We start from the raw sequence: 7,070 nt of genomic DNA, 5'->3' as shown, positions 1-7,070 counted from the left end.
TTTGAATTTGGTAATGGTGGTTTTGGAAGGTGAAATCGCAACTGTTATGTTGAAGATGGAGCCACACGTGCGTTGCACATGTGCACGAGATTGGGCCCAAGCCCAATTTGATTTTTCGAATTTTTAAATTTTTCGCGCAACTTCAAACTAAATTTGCCGCTTCTTTACCAATCGGATTTTTGCGAATGAGCTATGGAAATGATCAGGAGAGAATTTCCAATCCAATGATCCATAAAACACTCTATTTTGACTATGGATGACATATAAGAAGATAGAAAATGCCTCAAAATGCGTGCGTGATGTAAGTTATGCGAACAAATGAACTCTAATTTCACAGATAATGTTAACCCGAATCGAAATAGAATTAAACGGTTTTCGCAACACAAATAGAAAGTTGAACAATCTAGTACAGAAACGAACACCCCACCCCCAAACAAATTTTTGGCAATGAAGTTTAGAAAATTTGTTTTAAAAGCGGGTCTTTTAAAGTCAGATTCTCGAGACTTCCTAAATTACTATTTTTATGATTTTAACAATTTTTATTTTTTATGATTAAGATTTAATATAAGAAAAATAATAAAGCAATAAATGCATAATTCACACCATAGAAGAACATGACTCAAAATCCGAGAAAACATGCAAGAGTGGAAAACATGAATTATGTTTAACGTGAACTTAGGATCCGGTACTTACAGCCACACACTCCATAAGGAGGGCCCGGTTACCTGAATGGTGAACTTACCAATATGTGTAAATGAAAGGAAGTACACCAATGAAAAAGGTCAGTCCTCATAAACAAGGTCCTGTAAAAGGACTTCCTCTACATCATTGGACAATACCTTATGAAAATCTTTCAACCGTTGGCCATTGACTTGGAAGGTACTATTGTCCTTGGGATTTACCAAGGTGATTGCCCCATGAGGGGTGACTTCAGTAACCAGAAAAGGACCAGACTAATGGGTTTTTAATTTCACTGGAAAAATATGTAGACAGGAGTTGTAAAGCAAGACTTTTTGACCTACCACAAACTCTTTGCGCAAGATTTACTTATCATGAACACGTTTCATGTTAGCTTTATAATCCTTTGCGAGATCATAAGAATCGCTACGGATTTCTTCAAGCTCATTCAATTGCAACTTGCGCTTGACACCCGCCTCATCGACATTGAAGTTAAGGCTTTTTATAGCCCACATAGCACAGTGCTCCAATTCAACGGGCAAATAACACTACAACAAAAGGGGTTTTTTGCAGCGCACTCTTTTGCAACGCCAAAAAATTGTTGTTACAAGTCACCAATTGCAACGCCTCTAGGGGCTGCTAAAATTTCACCTTGTTATAAGTTTGAATTTATCAATTGCAACACCTCGTGCATGACAACTAGTGTAATTAAATTTTTAGAAAAAAATAAATGCAATTTTTTTTATTGGGACTTTATCAATTAGGACGCCACTTTCGCTGCTAATGTTACAACTTATAATTTACCGCGCCTTCTTCGTTGTTACAAGGTTGTACCAATCTAAAAGGGGTATTTGGTATATCCTTTATTATGACGAGAATGGTGTTGCTCTTGGGCATTCTTAAGAGCAGGGTATTTTCATTTTTTTGGCGCTCGAACAAAAAACTAAAAATTGAAAAACCATAAACACTTTCTTTTCTCAAACTTTTGCTCCAACCACCAAAGCAACAAAATTGACCACACTTTATTTCTCTCTCTCTTTTTGCAGTGAGTAAGTTTTTTTTTCTATCTCTTTTTGCTTGAGAAGCTTCAAATTGTGGGTGTATTGCAAAGCCTAATTTTGGTTTTAGGTTTCCTTCAAAGCTTAGACTTTTGGGTTGAGCTTCAAAAAATTTCAGGTTGCCTTAATTATCTTTGGCTCTTAATTTGAATAAGTCAACATACTTTGAGTACACCAAGGATATTTCAAATTCATCCCATCAAACTCCTTTCTACAAAAAAGTTTAAAACTCAATAACTTCCTCAAAACATGAAAAGCAGATCTACCCAGCAGACAGTGAACACCAACATTTCACCAGCATCTCCGACTTCTACAAAGGATGTGTGGTCACAAACCCCTCAATCAAAGAGACCAAATCCCATGTCATCGTCAGACACCTCTGCCTCTACAACCTTCTCTTCTTTCTTTGATTCAAGAAGAAGAGTCTTTGTGGCACCACCACCATCGGAGGCAGCTACAGCAACAGCAGCGCCACCACCACTAGAAGGAACTGAAGCCAACTTTTCCCTTCCAGATGCAATCACCTCTGTTATGTCCTTGCCCTTGACTTGCGATAGGAGAAGATCAATCTTATCATCATCAGCATCAGCCCCAACGAAGGCAAGAATAGTCTTGATGTGATCAGCAGAAGGTTTGTTGTTTCCACCCAACAATGCAAGCAAATATGTGGCGACCACCTTCATTGTCTTTTTTTTTTCTCTCCTCTCAAAACAAGCTTTTCTCATTTTTGGCTCTTAATTAATTTATCAGGTTAGATGCTGAAATTTCTATTAGAGGAAAAAAGTTTGATGTTTTAATTTTTCAGGTTCGTATTCTTCTCATTTGTAATTGTTTGATTGTAGATGGTTTTGATTCTTTCCAAAATGGTGTTGTTTTGATGTTCCTTTGTTCTTCCCCTCTGTTACGATGTTCCTTTGTTTCCCCCCTTTAGTAAAACATAGCTTTTGTTAGTGGAAAATTTGTTGTTATGGGCCATTTTAGTGGAAAATTTTCCTTGATTAAGTGTTGTCAATTAAAGTAATTAGATCTTACTTCCAAAGTTCTATGTTCCATAGTTGCTACTAAATCTGCTCCCGACTTATACAGCTCAACCTCTTTTCTTTACCATTTTTGCACAGAAGTAGGATTTGAATTTTTTTTCTTTACCATGTATTGTATACAAACCTTTAAGTTAATAAATACATTAATGGAATGTTTGTGCCATTTGTTTGGTGGAATTTGTTTCACCTTGTTGTAGTTGTAATCAAGTGTTCCCTCACTTCTATGAACTATGAAAAATATCACTAGGCGTGTCCAAACCTTTGAGTGTGTACTTGTTAATCTTTAGAATAGGAAAAATATCACTAGATTGTGTCTAGACCTTTGAGTGTACTTTTTAATCTTTAGAATAGATAAAATTCAGTTTCGTTGTTCCTTAAATTTTTGTGTGGCTGTACTATAAGTTATGGGTTGATAGTTACATTATGAGATATTCTACTGGGTAAATGTTTGGGTTGATAGTTACATTGCCTTATCGGTAGTTCATTTTGTTACGTGGATGTAGTGGTTGGATTGGTGTTAAAGTTCTAAATTGTACGTAGGTTAGTTTATACTTGACATGGGGTAGGTTGCTTTTATACTAAAGTTCTATGCGTCTGATGGTTGTAACCTGGAATGTTTTAAACACACAAATGATGTTTGCTTCATTTTAAATGCTAACATAGCCAAAGCCAACACTACTCTAGATCTTATTTTGGCTAGTCTTAGAACTTGCCTCAACATTTTATTTTTTTTTAACTTGAAACTGTCTCCAAGGATAGCTTAAGTCTACTTATCCAGTTCATGCAGCAGCAAACCTTCTTTTGATATCTTAAACAATATATGGGATAAGAAATAGTCTTTCTACTTTTAGACTCCTATAAACGATATTACTATTGGGTTAACGGTCACCTTAGACCGCCTTTCACTTCACATAATGTTGATCCTCCATCTGTTGGTGGCATTGGTGGTGCTGCTAGTTCCGGCTCTTGCATTTCTCCATGGCCCTCGGGGCTAAGCCAATTGCCTCGGAACCTTTCATGATTCTTAGCCTCCTACAGGAGTCGGTGAACATGTCCCATGGAACGTCACCAACAAGCATCCAATCACCGTCCTTGTCTTCATAAGTGAGCACGCACTCATAACCATGGAGAAGATCCATCAGTCTACTCTCAGTTAGCCCATCTCTGCCTGTGACGGCATGAGAACCGCACTGCCCAATGGTAAAACAACTGAACATCTTCTCAAGTGCAGTTGAAAGTTCCACATAGTTGGAATATGTTTTCAGATCAACCTTCCTCAGGTATGGAGCACCGTCCATGCTAACTTTCACATACAAACACCCGACCCGATTTACCCTCGGCATCACCGCTATTCTTAGGCTGGATTAGCAGCCATAGTGTTCTTTTCGGAAGGACCGAATCGGTGGCCATCCTACAACTGAGCCTTTGAAGGAGGGGAGCGATCACGAAAAAGAAACAAGCTGAGATTTCTTTTCTTGAAGCAAAATTTGAAACAACAACGACATCTGAACTAGTCACTTGGGTAATATTATTATTATTATTATTATTATTTTCCAACACCCCAAGAGATTTCCGCCCGGCATTATTTCCAGCTCTAGGTGAGAACAAAACACCACCTTTACTCAAATCTCCATCTAAACCACTCCATTTTCCATTACAATCAATAGCATCAGAAAAACCTCTCTTTGTTCCAAAATTCTTGGCCACCCCAAGTGATAAACCACTCATATCTTCAACCCCTTTCACCGAAAGTGAAAAAAATTAGTAGTAGTAGTTTTTAAATGCGGTGGTGATTGAGAACCGGGTAAACCAAGTCTTAGTTCGGTGTTAGCGGTCTTCTTCTTTTCATCTTCTTCACCACTTGTAAGAGTTGAACATGAAGATCTTTGTTGTTGTTGAGCCTATGTAATCATGTTCCAATGAAAGTGAAATTTTGGTTCCCCTTTGTTATAAAAAGAGGAAGAAAGATATCAAACATTGAGATTAATAAACATTTGAGATGGATGGTGGAGATTATCTGAGTCAGCATGCACTAAAAAACTTTAATTTAGACTATTCGTGTTTTGGTGGTTCCCATGTTGTGTTGCTGTGGACTTTTGGTTTTCTGATTTCTTTCCCCATGTTTATGTCAGTAAATAGTTCTGGTAAAAACTAAACTTATATGTGAGTAGTCCAATCTTCATTTTCTGATGGTAGAAACTAGTGTTAAACTTATAGCTAGGTGAGTATAAGCCCTAGTCCCAGTTACATTTTCTGATTTGACCTCTTTTTTTTTTGTTGACTTGACTGAGGAAGAACTGCAGATTTTCTCCAAACCTGATGAGGTAGGTTTGTCTTATTAGTTCTAGTGTGTTTTGCTTTAGTGGACGAGCTCCTAATCCTTATAGTAAAATTATAGGTGGTGATATTCTTCATTGCACGTACATGGAGTACCAGTTACGTATGTTGTGGATGCTCGAGATCCATATAGAGATCAAATGGAGGGCTGCATCAGGCTGATCATGCAGGAACTGAAAGCTATAGATCCCTATACTGCTTCTTCTTATGTTGTAAAATATATTTCCATCTCTGTAATGCCTACTCTCTTGTATTTCATAATAAATCAGGTCCTGTACATGGATAGAAATGAATATTACGGCGGAGAGTCAACTTCGCTCAATCTCATTCAGGTTCCCATTTCTTTTTACTCACAATTCTGCCCTCATTACTTTCTTTTTCACTATGTTTTAATTCACAGCTGTGGAAAAGATTTAGGGGAGATGACAAGCCTCCAAACACATTTAGAATTTGTTTTATAGCTTATACGATATATATTTTATTTAATGCTAGATAGGAGATGAGACATTTATAATTGCAAAGACGATGGCAATGCGCCATCCCAAGTCAATCTTACTATCTGGTGCCCTTTCCGCATTAGTTGTGATGATGGTAAGATTTTTGTGGTCTAGGATTCCTTCCACTGATTTGAGAGAATTTCACGTTTAGACTTTTTGTTCTTGTGAAAAAGGTACTATCCACTGGACTTGGTAGAATTGTGCCAAATTTGATATCAAGGAAACACACAAATAGTGCTGCTACAGGTAACAATTTATCTTTATACTAAAAATAATTTTTCTCTATAGGCTTACTCTTATTAAAATTCCATGTCATTTTAAGCTTCTTGTTGTTGGAGTTTCTTTTACTCATTGGTTCACAAATTTCTCATTCAGTAGACGTGTTTTAGTACTTGTATTGGGTAATGCTTCTGCTGTATATTCTGTAAACTAATTGAGATTAGCATCTTGTAAACTTATGTTAGTCAGTGTCTGGCTGTAAATCAACCAGTATATGTGTTTACTCTGTACCACGTACATGCGTGCTCTTACTACATAATTGTGTATGGGATGTAAATGTATGCAATGTGTTTCTATAAAACACGAGTGAAACTCCACTCTAGTATGTAATGACACTGGACAAGTTTAGTTCAGCTTCTGGTCTGTTTGTGTAATACCCATCAGTTTTAAGGAAATGGTATGCCTGATCATCCACACCCCACTCTTATTTTATGGGAAACCTTCCCAAGTTGAGTACTTTAGATTTACATGTTTCTAACAGTGCAAGTACATCAATGTAACTATAATGCTCAAATAATTGCCTTAGTCCTTTGGTGTAAGTATTTCTTGAGACAGGATGGGTAGCCTATGGCTGTTGGCATGTGTACCCATCTTCACTGAATATATTATCTGTTATTTACTTATTTATTTTACCTTGGTTTACACTACAGTTCTTTATGCATTCTTTGGGTTGAGGCTGCTTTATATTGTATGGAGATCATATTCAAAGGCATCACAGAAAAAGGAAATGGAAGAAGTAAGTTTTCCTTTATTTTTCTTTCTTTTGCACTTTCATGTATTCGGATGTACTTGTACTTCTGCTTCTGACAAGCTTAAACAAGTATCTCTCTCTTCTTGTCTGTGTTTTTTACTCATGACTTTAATAGTAAGATGGTAGGAACTTCTTAATATTTAGCTGAGGAAGTTAAGATTCTTGATAGTCTTATCCCCTAAGGTTGCAACTGGTAACTGTTAAGGTTTTGAAGGACAAAATTCACCTCTTAGCCCTTGGATGTCAAATTATAATGGATAGTCTGCTACTCTAATCAAGTAACATATTATACTGATACTCTAGGTTATAATACCTTTTATCTACCTATATTACTCAATAATTCTATTAGCTACATTAATTGAAGATACATAATACTTAAGGTTCTTTGGAGATGATCTAGTGCTTATGAAGCTGCCTTATTATTTATTGC

The 7,070-nt window shown here is 36.7% G+C and overlaps 2 pseudogenes; both read right to left on the bottom strand.

Annotated features, from left to right (window-relative positions):
* Positions 1 to 1,895: 1,895 nt before the first annotated feature.
* On the bottom strand, positions 1,896 to 2,419 carry LOC147497557 (large ribosomal subunit protein P2 pseudogene; annotated as a pseudogene).
* A 1,077-nt stretch (positions 2,420 to 3,496) lies between these two features.
* On the bottom strand, positions 3,497 to 4,514 carry LOC147497556 (auxin-responsive protein IAA27 pseudogene; annotated as a pseudogene).
* Positions 4,515 to 7,070: the final 2,556 nt, after the last annotated feature.

The sequence above is a fragment of the Coptis chinensis genome, chromosome 5 (assembly GCF_015680905.1).
Source record: "Coptis chinensis isolate HL-2020 chromosome 5, ASM1568090v1, whole genome shotgun sequence".
In the NCBI taxonomy this organism is placed as follows: Eukaryota; Viridiplantae; Streptophyta; class Magnoliopsida; order Ranunculales; family Ranunculaceae; genus Coptis; species Coptis chinensis.
The sequence above is the reverse complement of the archived record's forward strand: the minus strand, read 5'-3'. Positions and strand labels throughout refer to the sequence as shown.